At 36.0% G+C, this 15,436-nt stretch overlaps 1 protein-coding gene across 2 annotated transcripts in view; it reads right to left on the bottom strand.

The window, feature by feature from the left end:
* CNTNAP2 (contactin associated protein 2) overlaps positions 1 to 15,436 on the bottom strand; it is a 1,054,227-nt gene that overhangs the window by 384,486 nt on the left and 654,305 nt on the right. The gene's annotated exons all lie outside the window — the stretch shown is intronic.

Here is a 15,436-nt window from a genome sequence, read left to right as displayed (position 1 = left end):
ATTCTTTGCTCTCTGCCCCAAGGATTTAGCTTGTGCTTAAACCATTTAAACAGCTATGTGGCTTATATGTCTGTCCGGTTTAAAAATCTGGTTTCCAATTTTTAAGTCAATTTACTCTTCATCCTGACCAAACATTTCTGTAGCTACAACCTACTGTCACTTTTTACAGCAAAACCAGTAAACTTTGTAATAAAAGTAGCAGTTCTGCCAAGACAAGATAAAGCACTGTTCAAACCCTTCCAACCTTTTGTAAAGCAATGCTTACAGATTCCAATTCTGCTTTTTAAGCCTGCAAACACTTCACTTTTAAAAGTTCTACACATTCCTCAACTCCTTCACTAAAAACTTTTTGTTTGTTTGTTTGTTTTTCTTTCTTTCTTTCTTTCTTTCTCTTTCTTTCTTTCTTTTCTTTCTTTCTTTCTCTCTTTCTCTCTTTCTCTCTTTCTTTCTTTCTTTCTTTCTTTCTTTCTTTCTTTCTTTCTTTCTTTCTCTCTTTCTCTCTTTCTCTCTCTCTTTCTCTCTTTCTCTCTTTTTTTCTCTCTCTCTCTATGTCTCTCTTTCTCTCTCTTTCTTTCTTTCTCTCTTTCTCTTTCTCTTTCTCTTTCTCTTTCTCTTTCTTTCTCTTTTCTTTCTTTTTCTCTTTCTCTTCTTTCTTTTCCTTTCTCTCATATTCTAGGATAATGAATTACCTATTTTAATAATGCCACAGACTTTTCAAAAAGTATTTCACATTAGAGCGATTAGCAACTACATTTTCCTTGACTGCTTGTACTTTGGTAGGATAAAATAAATGAGCCCATAGGTATACATCTGTTAGGTTTAAATAATACATTAAAGTGACTGGTAGCATTAAAAAACAAGAAAGCGTATTTTTCAAGGACAAGTGTGCTCAAATGTATTTCTAACATCAAATACTAGCATTATACACTTAAATCAGGAACTTTACTTCTTTAAAAACATAATTATACTGTTCAAAGAAAACTACTGAAACTACTGTGTACTTTTATGAAATGATACAATGCAACTATACTTTGTGGAGCACATTTCTTACAAAGTGCATTATGAAATGTACCACAGAGATAAATAATAGCTACACAGTCAAATAACAAACAATAGCAGAGAGAACAACATTAAGTTATGAGAGATGGAGAAGAATATATTCTACAAAATTTGAAAGGAAGCTAGTAAGACAGATATAAAGGCATTTCTAGGAGACAACAACAATAAAATGAAGGTTTTCAGAACAGCAAAAGTAAGACTGTATAAATAAGATGCACAAGGTCGCTACTATATAAGCAGATGAAGAAGAGTGAGATACAGCTGCAGAGTTAAAGTCATAATTTATTTTTTGCCATTTTCTGACTAATGTTCATATTGCCAGTGAAACATTAGAAAGTTGAAACATGCTGACAACCACCAACGTGAAAGTATTAAAAAATGGCAAGAGAAGCCCAGGTAAGTGCTGTCAATACTAAACATGCAAAATAAATGTTAGGGAGGTTATCTGACTAAACACTGGAGTAGTTAACCTTTGATGATATGATTGATCTTGAGTGAAAATAAGAAACCACCAGAGGAAAGACAGTATACTGAAAAACTTGTTATTATTTGTGGAGGTCCCAAATCAAAGAATCAGATATTAATAAAAGAACAGATAATATAACTACTGGCCCCTTGAGCATTGCTTCAGATGAGTAACTTTAATACAATGTGCACCATACCATGCAGGAGAGATCTTTTCATAGTATTAGTACAAAATATAATTTTAAAAGTAACTAGACCTTTAGAAAGGAGAAAGAAACATCAGTAAATTCTACAATGAATAGTGTTTAATCTGAGAAAAGAGTAATTTTGTTTGTTGAGTTAATGATTTTGCGGTCAGTTTGTGTAATAGCACCAAGTTAGTGTCTGTCTGGATTTTATTGAGCAACCACAGGGGAATGTTAGAACAAAGGTGTACAGCACTGTAAAAGGTGCAGAAATTGTGCTATTGAAAAGGCAGATCAACCCCTTGATAAAAAAGAGAGAAAGAGCACATATTGCCTTTCATGTTGAAGTGAAAAGAAACATAGGAGTTGGATTTCATCTTCCCCCCAGAATTCTCTGTAGGTTGATGTAGGTTTTTACTAGAAAAGTGAAAAGATGGGTGAAAATAACAACTACCTTCACTAAAACTGACCGTGAATTTCCAGCTTTGTTTTGAAGAATAGGATTTTAATAGATTAGGTGTATCAAAGGCTTTCCTTGTGCTTGTGTACAAATTGAATAGCACCACCATCTTTAAAATGTCTAGAAAAATTTTCAGTCCCCTAAGTTTTAGGAATTTGATCTTGAAGGAATTCAGCATTTAATAGAAATCCAAGAGGATGGATCAGCAACATCCTTACACAGGAAGCAAATCTTAAGTGAAAAAATTAGAAGCCCTTAAAAACTGTGAGGCTGAATGGAATGAGCACTGAGAGTAAGATAGCATTGTTATTTGACTCACGTCACTGGTGACTTGTTCTATATTTATTTAGGATTAATTTCCTTTGTTTACTTGTTCATTAACTGTCTGAAATGAACAAAGTAATGAAAATTTTGCATGGTATTTCAATGTGGAATAAATCTTCCTTTTAGATGATAACTTTCCATATAATGCTTTTAATGCACAGCCTATTTAATGATTTAAACTTTAAAAATCAAACTATATTACATATTATGTACCAATTCTTCTCAAAAACTCTGAACACATTTCCCCTGCAATTAGTCTAGTAAGCAGTAGTTAATCTATCAATCACAGTTGAGTCAATATTTCTGAATCACATTTCACAATGTTGCCTTAGAAATGACCATGTAAATCTGTGAGAAAATAAAGATGAACAGATATAAATAAACCAAATAAATCCTTCTACAAACTTGTTTGAATCAATCTCTGAACAACGATCTACAAAAGCTAACACTGATTATATGAAATCCATACAGGATCATACAGATTAATCACAACAATCGCAATGTTGTGACATGAAAAATTGCAAGAAGGACCAATGAAAGCTTCTACTTAGATAAAAAAAAAAAAAAAAATCTGGCTGATAGAGTAACTATTTTTTGCCAAAATAGAAAGTTGAAGTCAAATTACCTACTGTACTGTAGCTGTCTTAACAATGAAAGAAAATGAAAATGAAATTTAATAATGACAGAAAAAAAGAGATGTTATTGGCAGAATGCATAGCAGCAGATAAATGCAACAAATGTACAAACAACAGTTATCTTTCTAAGAAATAAGAATCAGCAATAAAAATTTTTTTCCAAGGCACAAAATTATCTCCGTAGGTCAGACACCTATAATACCCTAGAGAAATTGTCTGATGTTGTTATATCATGTCAGTTTGATGTAAATTCTTGATCCAAGGGTCCTTGCAGGCAATTGTAAAGGCTTTTGAATCCTAGGTACAATTACAAACACACAATGTTTTCATATCTAAGCACTTATTTATACTATGGGATTAAAATCTGTTCTCCAACTCCCCCAGGGGAAAAGTGTTGTACTAATTGGCATTGGAACACTGAATTTCTTATTCACCAGAATTGTTTCTAATAAGAAAAATGCATAAATTTAATGAGTATTCCACTGAAAAAAAAAGCCCTCTGCCAATGTAAAATGTGTAGGCATCATGTGTATGCTTTTTCTAGAAATCAGAAAATAGACTGATAGTTTATCTCCCTCACTTGCCTACTTGCCTTAAACCTAATAACAAATTAGCTGCATAGTTTTTTTTTTTTTTTTTTTTTTTTTTTTAATTGGCTTCTGATTTGGCTAATTTATACATTGTTTTGAATAAATATACCAAATTTTGCAAAATTGGTGTGCAAGTTAGTATAGGGTACACACACTTAGCAATATTAAGTCCATCTGACAGGCTGTGGGCAGAAGCTGGCCTGAAAGATATTGCTGCAGGGCTTTTATATTCTCCTAAGCAATATTTAGGCAATTAACAAAGGTCAGCTAATTAATAGAGCTTGACCAGGCAGACATTTCTGTCTGGATATGTTCTCTGAGACAGAATCAAAGCTGTTTCTCCTACCACTATCAGCTAAGTTGGAAAGGAGAACATGAGAAACCTTGTATGTTAGTCTGCTTCTTCTGCTGCCTGTCTGAACATTGGTCACCTATCTGGGACCTCACCACAGGTGAGGGACATTCACTTGAACACATAAGCACACATAGGAGGAATTCCAGAGGTGCTAAGCAATCAAACTGGCTTTGGCTTCACTGAGAATCTTCTAATAAATAATTATCTTGTTTATATATCTCATTATATACATTATTTAATATAGCTTTATTTGTCATAAAATGTCTGAATTTCTTAATCTCTCATAATAACAGAATGGCCAATTTTACTGGTGCATCAGAATGTTATTTTAATTAACAACTTTAGAGCTCTGATGAAACAGCTAAAACCATAGCCAAATAACCAAAGAACTTCAGAATGGCTTGGGTAGGAATAGGCATATTTCCATCTTTATATTTTCATTACTGCTTTATAATAAAGTTCCACGGAATGTAATCTTATTCCCCAAAAGTGTGATTTTTTTAATAACAGAAATTGAAAGAACTAAATGCAAGTAAAAATTTTGTTGCAAATACACAAGTATAGATTTTATATAAAATTCTGGAAAAAAATGTTATAGCTATGACTTTTTTTTTTGGTGATATACTTCATTGCTAAAAATGCTTAGAAATGGTAAATATAAGATATATTTATTCTACAGTTATAAATGAAGTATTACACCATTAAACATTCCTCTAAATTAACATGTCTTGTAAAAATAATTTTACTTTTGGGATCACTCAGGTAAGGCTCTGCCTTAATTTAATTTTAATTTTTTTTTAATATTACAACAGGAAAAATAGAGCATAGTTACTGCACAGATTAAATATTTTACTTCTGGTGAAGTTCTCTTCATATCTCTCCTAATCTAGATCTCTAGTCAATATTCATTTCCTTTCTGCACCAACCTTTTTAAAAACAGCTAATATAATCTAATCTACTGGTGACATTTACAGGGAGTGAATGAAGACCTGTTTACTGAAAACTTATATTAGTTAGTTCATTTAAACTATCCTTCCAAGAAGATATAAAGGATTAAGCAAGTAGCATCTGACACATATTCCTCCAAGGACTTTTGTTCTTTCCAATTTCTTAGAAGAAATCTGGTTATGTTTTAACTCAATTTCTCATCAAGAATTGCCACCTGCTTTTAATTTGATGCACAACAGAAATATGCAGATTTATAAATACTAAAATGCATCATAAACTTTTTGTGCATTAGCTTTAAATCTATCCAACATAATGTAGGAAGGAAGACAAATTTATCTGGAAAATAGTTTTGATGTGGAGCTGGAGAGGCAGAGTTCAAATCTGTGGTCAGCCGCAATGTTTATGTGTCATCTTGGTCAACCACCATGTGGCCCCAAAACTACTTATGTGCCAACAGAGAAAGTTATACAGAAGAACACCATCTGTCTGCATTACCACCTAAAGTTTGCATAAGAAGCAAGAGAAAAACTGAACCTCTCTTCACTCCCTTTGCTGTCAAACCCTTCTGCATCCCCTGTCACGTGCTGAAGTACAATACAAGGATTGTGTGTTAAGTTCTCCCCTTATTATGACATACATGTATGTTCTCATTTGAGATATTTCTAGGGCATAAAATTCTGCCAACATTCATCTCAATACCTTGCTCAGTACTTTGTGGTTAGTCCCATTCCTCGATGCTTATTTCTGCTTATTTAGGCTACACAGAATTCAAGTCCTTCCCTCTTGACGGAGCCACAAAGCTTAGGGAGCATTAGTACATGTAAATACTGTAAAGAATCTAGGACTTAACCTTTGTCTAGCTGCATTTTCTTTAAAGGAAGAGATCATGAGAAACACCACAGAAATACTGGCATACTCAGGAACTTAATATTGCTGGCTAGAGACAAGCATAAAACAAATAAGGTGAACCCGTTGTATCTGATGTGCTAGTAGCAGAAATTAATTTGATCACATTTATTTACTTTCATGTGACAGTGTATTGTTCTGCAAAAGATCTGGGAAAATATGATATTGAACAGGAAATAACATCTTCCTCAATGGATAGTCATTTTCTGATAGAGCCTAATCACTAGCAAACACTCATTACCATCAGAAATACTGAAATAAGCACTTCTTTTTGAGAAAAGGAAGCTGGATAGATACAGAGACAGTATTAAGCCTAATGCACATATCTAGACATTATTTCTGTTACGATTTCCAATGATGGCACAGTAATCTCTTTTTTTTCATGTTTTAAAGAGCAGCCTGTAACCACTACAAGACCATTTATAATCCATTAGACTTATAACTCTATTTCTTTAGGCTCTCACCAGTGTGAATATTCTCCATGAGTTCAATATGCTCATTTTAAAATTATAATGATTTCTTAAAAAAAAAAAAAAAGAAAGAATGTAAATCCAGCAGGAACTGTACAGTCAAGCAATTTCTGCTATAAGTCAGGCTCCATCAGAAAGAGCTATACTTATTTGTAGCAATGTTTTATGCAAAATAAACTACTTATTTTGGAGACTTTATTGCTTGCCTATATGAATAAGAGATGGACCAAACATTTTAGTAAGAGAGACATTTGTTCAAAATTGTTACTACTGAAAGATATTGCCTGATTATGAAATAGTTATTCTATGGTTTAACTTTTTCATAACATATCCAGAAAAATTCTAGTAATCCAACAGAACTGGCTGTCCTACAGATGCACATACTTCTAATGAATGGGTTAAATTTACTTATAGCTTGATAACAGATTACAAATTCAGAGCTGCAGTCATAAAACTGGTTATAACTGTAATTGTACCATACAGAAAGAAAATGCCTACAAGAATTTTTTCTAGTATCTGGAAAATATTTATACCATATGACAATATTACTAATTACAACATTACATCATACATATAAAATATTATCATGCCTACTAATTATAGAATATAATCAAATCTATTACAGTCAGTAGTAGACAGACAGTCTACTTGTTTGGATAATGATTATCCACTTTCTTTTACTGGGAAAAAATAGTAGAAGTATTGATATTCATATCTGAGAGATTCATAGTTAAAAAATGCAAATGAGAGGATGATGCAATTTTAGTCTTATTTAAAGATTAGTAGTAATATAGACAGTTCCTGAAACTTTGCACTGATTGAATTTTTTGTAAAGTTTAAAATTGAAACAACAACCTGGTTTCCTTTGTTTTGGAGAATGAATGTATAGAGACAGTTTCATTAAGAATAGCAGCACTGCTCATCCAGGAGAAGATATCTTAATCGCATAAAAATAAGCAATCTGCATAATATATTAACTTTTTCAGTTATGAGCTGATGATGAGCAATAAGTGATTAATAACTTGACAGAGTCATCAAAGCAGTTTGACTTCAGAACTCAGTTGAGTTACCAAGGAGCTAGTTTCAACAGTTTTATTATGGGATCAGGTAAATATTTAGCATCTAATCATGGGAGAGTATAAATTTCATGTCCAAGGGAGAGCTTTCTGGATGTTTGCTCAGTGCTCTCATCTTCCCCACAGGAGAATGAGAATAAAATAATAATTACATATGAATGTAATACAAGCTGCACATTCAATCAAGTCCCCTGAGCAAACTAATGCACGTAAGAAAACTCAGAAAATTAATTTCCACACAAAGATTTTGCTCACAACTTTTATAAATTATAGATTACTACGTTTGATTAATCTGTTCCTATATTAGTCATGTTGTAGCAGACAGCAAAAAAAAAAAAAGGAATGGTTTTGCCAAAACAACTTGCAACATTATTTAAATAATATTATATAAGTTTTCCAGTATTATCAACTTTTCTTCAAATCCTTTCTCTGCTAATATTACCAGATTAGTAAACATTATCAGGTGTGTGCCTTGATGGCAGGAACCCCTGTAACTGTGGTCTCACCTTCTAAAAAACAATGCTAAAGTACTTGAATGTATCCCAAGAAGGGCAATGGAGAGGTTGAAGGGGCTGGAAGACAGCCAGGAAGATCCAGGGCACAAGTGGTGCCTTGGAGGTGCAATGTAGTAGGCAGGAACAGAGCCACATGGACCCTGAGGAGCCCTGACAAGGGCCATGCTCAGTGTCACTGAGGACAAGAAGCAATCCAAGGGAGCCACCCCTGGAATTTTGGAAAGCTTCCTACCACCAGATCGGAGGCATGGGGGCAGCAGGCACCTGGTCACAATGGCCCAAAGGAGTCCAAGGGCTGTGCTCAGTGCTGCAAAGGAAGGCAGAAGATGCTGTAGGGGACAAGAGGCTGCTCATCTTCATGGGGCATGAGCAGTAGGAGCAACCTGGCCAAGAGTGCCCTTGGAGAAAACCTTAACATTGCATGCTTGATGCTGCAGAGGAAGGCAAAAACCTGCCAAGGGCCAGTGCCAATCTTCCCTAGTGGAAAATTCCTTCCTGACCCCAAAGGTGGTAATCAGCTATTCCCTGAACTATACAAGCCCTGCTTCCTCCTCCCACATGGTGGGCATACCTCCCAGAAGCCTGACTTCTATTCTGCTCCACCTGGGTCCATGTCTGAGTCTTCCAAGAATGAGCAAATGCCCTTGGCCCGATCCACCTTGGGAACAAGAATCCTTCCTGCACCTGGCAGGGCGCTAATGTGTGCTCCAAGCACTGGGATCTCTTGCAACACCCCTTCACCTCTTTTCTTATGACTGCTGCCCCTGGCTCCACATGAGTATGAGGACAAAGAGTTCTGGAGTACTCCTTAAGTACATTCCCTTTGTACATTCCCTTTGCCATGGCTATCTAGCTGAAAAAAGATTTCAATCCCTCAGATGAGCTTTGAAGGACCCTGCTAGGAATTGGTTTTGCAGTGGAGCACCTCCAGAAGACCTGTCCTGTCTTCAGTTCTCCTTCCTCAGCTTCAAGTGATTCTACCAGTTCTGCAAGGACTTCTCTCTGATGTATTCCAGCTTATTTAAGGCCAACTACAGCAGTGGGAGATGGGAGGGTGCTCCCTTTTATCCTATTCCAGGGCATTATGACTGCTGTGTTGCAGGATGGTGGCACTGTGCCAAAAGGGTGGCAGCATGCTCCATTCACAATTCCACTTACAGCAGCCTCATCCTTCACCCAGCATCTTCATAGGAGGATCTTTGGGGTGCTGGCCCCAAGGCAGTCATTGTGCCAGGGGCCCCAGCGTGCTGTCCCTGCCCTTGGTGACCATCCACTCGGCACAGCTGCTGGGTGACAATGATGCATTCTCTCCTACTTGCCTCCTAAGAACAAACCCCCTTGCTGTTACCTTTCTTTCAGACTGTGGATAAAAAGAATCCTGCAGCTTAGAGGCTACCTCTATTATCTGTCAAGTTATGCAGAGCTCTGCATTACATCTCCTCTGAAGCATACCTAAATGTTTATTTAGTTCTTCTTGTAGCATGAACAAGTGTTTTTCATGAACACATAACCCACTTTATCAAGAAAATTATTTTGGTACCCTACATTTTAAAATAATAGTAATAAAGAAAGATATTAGTATTCCTTAGAGTTAAAAGGAAAGCTTTTTTCTTTTCTCTCTGTGCTGAGCTTATATAGGACTAAATATAAGACAAAGAACAAAAGAACCTGAGGATTTTATGAGATTTGAAAATGTTCAGGAATCCAGCTACAAGATGATGTACAACCTACACAGTTACTTGAAAGAGTCTTATAAGGATGTTATTGATTATTGTGACCTGTGTAAAATAGGATAAAGTGAAAAAAAAAAACCAAAACAACATGGCAAAGGCAATAAAATAGCATTCAAATCATCTGCATCTCAAACCATTCCAACTTGTTTAAAGAGTTACTGATTACTCTATTATATTAATTAACAGTGTTGGTGTTTTGGGGTTTTTTTTGTTTGTTTGTTTGTTTTTAATTTTTTTTATTTTACACTTCCATGATCTGATCACCATTTTATTCTGTCTTTCTGTTGTCTTGGGGAGTCCAATTCTAACTAATGACAGCTGGAAGGTTCAGTCAAGTTCTTGATGATAGCAAAGTACTGCATAGACTCTGTTAAATTTTGCAAGTTATTAAAATATTTCCAGCTCTGTGCAAGGGCAAGGTTTGTTAACACATGAAAAAACCCAGTTTATTCAATTTTTAATATTTGTCATGCTTTCTTTTCCCTGATTTTTACAATGTTCCCCCCCATCCCCTATTTTGAGAATAGAGATTTTTTTCATAGCAAAAAGTATAGCAAAAAACTAAGATATACTTCAAAAAGAAAGCTAATTTAACTATTCCTATTTTGTGGTTAGCTTTGTAAAATTTTTCACCTCCTATCTATCTACTGATCTGTATTAATAACATGGCAGTTGTCGCTGTGTACTCTGGTACATAATAGACATAATACACGGTATTAAAAGCATTGTCATCTGAGGCATAATTTCTGCCTACAAAGTCATCTTTCTGGACTGAGATATGTTATTATGTAAATGTACATGAATATCTCTCATTGAAAGGCAGCTTTCACCTCCATTTTCACATAAAAAGCTTGTATTTGACAAAGAGATGTGGGGAGGAGAGGGACATGGCATGTGTGGGAAGTGCCTTCCAGCCATATGGCCAGGAATATCTGCAGGCTGAAGCCATGGTATAGTTTCAGCCCTTCCCCAGTCCTACATAACTTCCTTTTTGTGAATCTGTGTTGGAAAAACTCAACTGCAAAGCAGGTTTTGCTTCCAGTCAGGACATTGTTAAATCATCTATTCCTCATGCAGAGTGCTGCTGGATGACATCTGTCTGTCTGTCTATTTAACCACTGAACTGGCAGAGGGAGGGAAAGAGCAGCAAGTAAGGGCAGAATCTTAAACCTGTGTATAGATTCAGAAATGAAGAACTTTAATACTATTTGGCATGATGATTTTTAACTCCAAAGAAGCTCTGTCATGCTGCCAGTTACATTGTGGCTATATTTATGTACCAATATGCTTGCTGTGTTCTGTTATTTGGATTAATTATTTCAAAGTTTGATTGGCAATCAAAAATCAGTTGACAGACTGTGGCTGTATGGGATTAAAGCTGGATGCTGGCACTCAGTCATACAGAGTGTATTCACGCAGCAGGTAAGTAATAATCACCCAGAAATGTTCTGCTGCACGTATCTGATTACTTAAATTAATCTTTAATGTGAAATTATTCTCAAAAACTGGCATCCAATTCATCTCACTGTGTTACAGAGAGAATCACACTGTTTACACACTCATAAAACACCAGAAACAGACACATGAAAAACTTTCATTCCCCCCGTCATTTTTTCACACAAAACACAGAAATTTTCATTAAAATTGGCTTATGTGCTGCATAATTTCCAATGGCAGATTTGACACTATATTTTGAAATCATTTTAGTATTCCCTCATTGTGATTCTGTGATTAAAATCCATAATTCTAGCCATGATAAAGTCAGAAAATCTTTGGAATTAACTGAGACTGCCAGGATAAATTAGTTGTGGATAATTCCTGTTCCGTGTCCTGTGCTTAAATCTGAAAGTACAACAGTTCCATCTGGACTGTACCACAATGTTAGGTTATTAACATTAAGTAAAGGAGGTGAGAAGGGACCTGTGCTGTCACAAGCAATGAAACATGTGGATCACTGTGACAACAATGCAACTTCCATTGCTAACGCAATTATAGGTAATTAAAGACAGAAATAGGGATGATTATTTTTTTTTCCTCAGTAGCATTTTAACTGCCTATAATTATACATACCTGCACGAAATTATATGAATTTATACTATTTAACTACTGGTAAAAAGAGAATGTTCCTTAGCTTTGGTGTTCCCCTGTAATTAGATCTCAGCTTGCAATCTGTGCAATAAAAATAAATGCTCATGAGAGGAGGGGAGGACAAATAAAAAGAGACTGGTTAAACACTTGTATCTCCCAAGTACAAGTGGAATACTCTAACATCACTATTCTTCTCACATTTTTAAAAACTGCTGGAAATAAAATGTAGAAACCTTTTCCATGTCAGGCCAGAGTTTATCTCGGCAGAACCTGTGACTTTGGAAGCAGTCACCCTCAGGCAGGTGCAACCTAAAAACTCAATAAACCCTCAGTAACTTTTGTTATTTGTTACCAAGAAAACTCTCCCCTCCTTACTAACCACTCTGGCTAATGATGAAAAACACCACCATTTACAACTTCATCTTTTGTCCCCTGAGCCAAATGGCTGAAGCCTGCAGTAAGAATAATTCAACGTGACAGCAACTCTTTTTGCCCAGTGGGGGTCTTTACTGAAGTGTGGCTATTAAAGCAGTTTCCATGTTGATGATGATGACGACTGAAGCCTTTATGATTCAGATCCAAACTAGTTTAAAAAAGCAAGAGGATCCCACTATGACAAGCCACAAGGATCTTCTCCTTTCAAAGGAAGTGAAATTGAGTTCATATATAGCACACATGGTACTGGCATTCCTTAAAAGAAATCCACATAAAAATGTTATATATAATGCCATATTGTAGCAGAAGTGCTTATAAACTCTTATCTGCATATGTTAATAAGACAGCCATGAAAATCCAATCAGATCTAAAACTTGGCATTGTTACTTCTCAGCCAAGGGGTTTGTTCTAAAGTGAAAAGTAAAGAAAAATAAACTTTCAATAAACTTGATTACATCCTAATAATTGAAAAAAATTAAGCCAATCCTAAGAAACTTCTCTGGGTAGTATTCTAATTTCCTGGGACTATATAACTGCTACTCTGCTTGCAACACAATCTTCCTGTGCTTAGAAAGCATAAAAATAAGACATACAGTTTTAACTTTTATGAGTATGATATCAGTGCCCAAGGTGGTAGACGAGAGAATCAGACTGAGAATATATTCCCTTATATAAAGAAAATAGACATACATATGTAAGCACAGATAAAACACTGTTATTTATGCCAAACTCCATTATGAATACAGATGTATATATATATATATATATATATATATATATATATACATATATATAATAAACACCACTACATATAACTGTTATGTGGCACATGGCATTATATGAAATATTTGGATGTACATTATGTGTTATAAAAAGAAATAGTAACTTCTCTGACAACTTAACTTCCAAAATGAGCTGCTCAACATACAGGAAGCCTTAAGTCTTGTATTTCATAAGTGTATCATAAAGCTTTGTTACTAATTAACTTACACTGTAAGTTACTTGTAGTTACATTATAATATATTTCAAAACCTTAATTCTGATCAACTTTGTTATAATAATGGATTTTTTCCTAATGGAAACTGGCATAAATGGGTTCAGTCATCGACATCAATACAAATTGTTGCATAAGCTTTAATTTATCCACTGGAAGAAAAAATTAACTGTATCTTCATGTCCTTTCTTTCAAGTCAGTTTGCATTTCCAAAACCAAATATTAAAAATAAAACCAAGTCAAACTGACAAATACTGACCAAAGATATTCTTTTTTAATTTCAGATATGTATGAGAAGACAGAACAAACTTCATCCCTATAACACCAGCTTGTCACATGCTCTTTTCATTATGACTTCAACCTTCAACAGGTCCATGGGGAGAATCAATATAAAATGGCCTGACATGCCAGAGCAGCTCACTGGTACAGCACAAAGCATGTCCTGTAACCCTGAGATTACTGCAGTGGTATACTGGGTCGGGCTGGGATGGAGTCACTAAATTAAGCTTGTTTCCAGCAGCCCATGGGTGTTTTGGTCCCAGCTGTAGCTAAAACCTTGCGGGTACCAAATGGCCCTTTTGGCTGCTGCTGGACTGTGCCTGCGCAGAAGCATCAAGGCTTCTCTGCACACCCTTCCCCCTAAAGGCCAGGAGCAGGGGGTGGGTAAGAGGCTGGACAAGGACATAGCTGGCTTAGCTGAGCCAAACTAAGACTTTGGAAGCAGGGACTTTGGAAGCAGTTTCCCATGGGAAATGCCATACTGTACAACAGCATGCCCAGCAATAAAACCTCAGGGGATGGAAGAGGAAAGGAGTATGTTTAGTGTTATGGAGTTTCTCCTCCAAAACAGCCACTACATGCGCTGAGGTGTGGCTCTGCTTTCCAGGGAGCAGCTGGATATTTGCTTGCTGACGAAAAACAGTGAAAAAATTTCTCTTTTTTGCTTTGCTTACATGTGCAGCTTTTTCTTTTCTTATTAAATTGTATTCACAATGCAGTAGTCTTGACTTCTATTTTTCTCCCCATCTCTCAGGACAGGGGAGAGAGCTAAAGGTAAGGGCAGTGTTTGGCCGCTGGCCATGGTCAACCTACCACAACTCATTTAGTGCAAATGGATGTCTACATTTCAGGAAGAGAAGGCATTTTGCAAGAGCAAAGCAATAAGTTATATTTTGTTTTATTCACAGTAACATCTGTGTCTGAGAGGCTCTTAAAATAAAGTAGGACATTAAAAGAATGTATTTTTTTACCTTAAATATGCAGATATTTGTTGATGATATCCAAAATCACTGAGCCAGCAGAATACCTACCTTGGAGATATACAAAGCTCAACTGGTCCTGAGTAACCTGATGTAGCTTTGAAGTTGGCCCTGCTTTTAGAGGGGGCCATCAACTCCCTACATGAACTCAACTACATGAGCTCCAGTAGTTGGTTATTACCTAAATTATTGCAGGGTTCTCTGATCTTGTACTCCTTGTTTCTTTCAGAGCACTATTTGAAACAGCCATTTTCAGCTTTCCAGCAGGCTTGCAATGGCTTTAATGTAAGGTAATTTTCATGATAAGCCAAGCTGCCTGCATTCAGGAGTTGGGCTACTTGTTCTTTCTGTTTTTGCTGGTATTTTCTTTTTTTCACCAACAAAGAAACCATTAATCAGAAGCAACAAAAATGAGTACAGCTAAGTGGTAAAAAAGATAGTGCCAAAGCAAAAGGCTGCCCTAATTCTCAGTTATTCTTCTCAGACTAGAAAAAAACCTAACCCAGTAAGCATTACTTTAATTAAGTCTGAGCATTTATTACATTCACTGATGTGCAAGCATGTGGACCTGCTTTGCTTCTCTGAGGAACACAGAGGAGCCAGAAGGGGCTGAAGCCAGGAGCCACAACTTCTAGTTGCAAAAAGGTCTCCTAACAGTCATCCAAGAAACAGACAAAATGTGTGAGAAGTTTTCTCTATTCAAGGCGGACATATTATTGACATATAGGCTGAGCCTGACTTACAAGAACTTTTCACCTCCTCCTCTGCTGGTGAGTGGAGATATTTGAGAGCTGATTTCCACTGCACCCTACACAGTCTACAATTTAAAGGCATCACCTAGGCATTGGTTCCCGCTGCTTAAAAGGTAGGCTGCCTTGGCATGCTCTCTGGCAGTGTCAGGACCACCTTTTCTGGATCACTGGATATTTTCAGAATATG

The sequence above is a fragment of the Lonchura striata genome, chromosome 1, assembly GCF_046129695.1.
Source record: "Lonchura striata isolate bLonStr1 chromosome 1, bLonStr1.mat, whole genome shotgun sequence".
NCBI lineage: Eukaryota > Metazoa > Chordata > Aves > Passeriformes > Estrildidae > Lonchura > Lonchura striata.
This window is presented reverse-complemented; position numbering and strand designations above follow the sequence as displayed.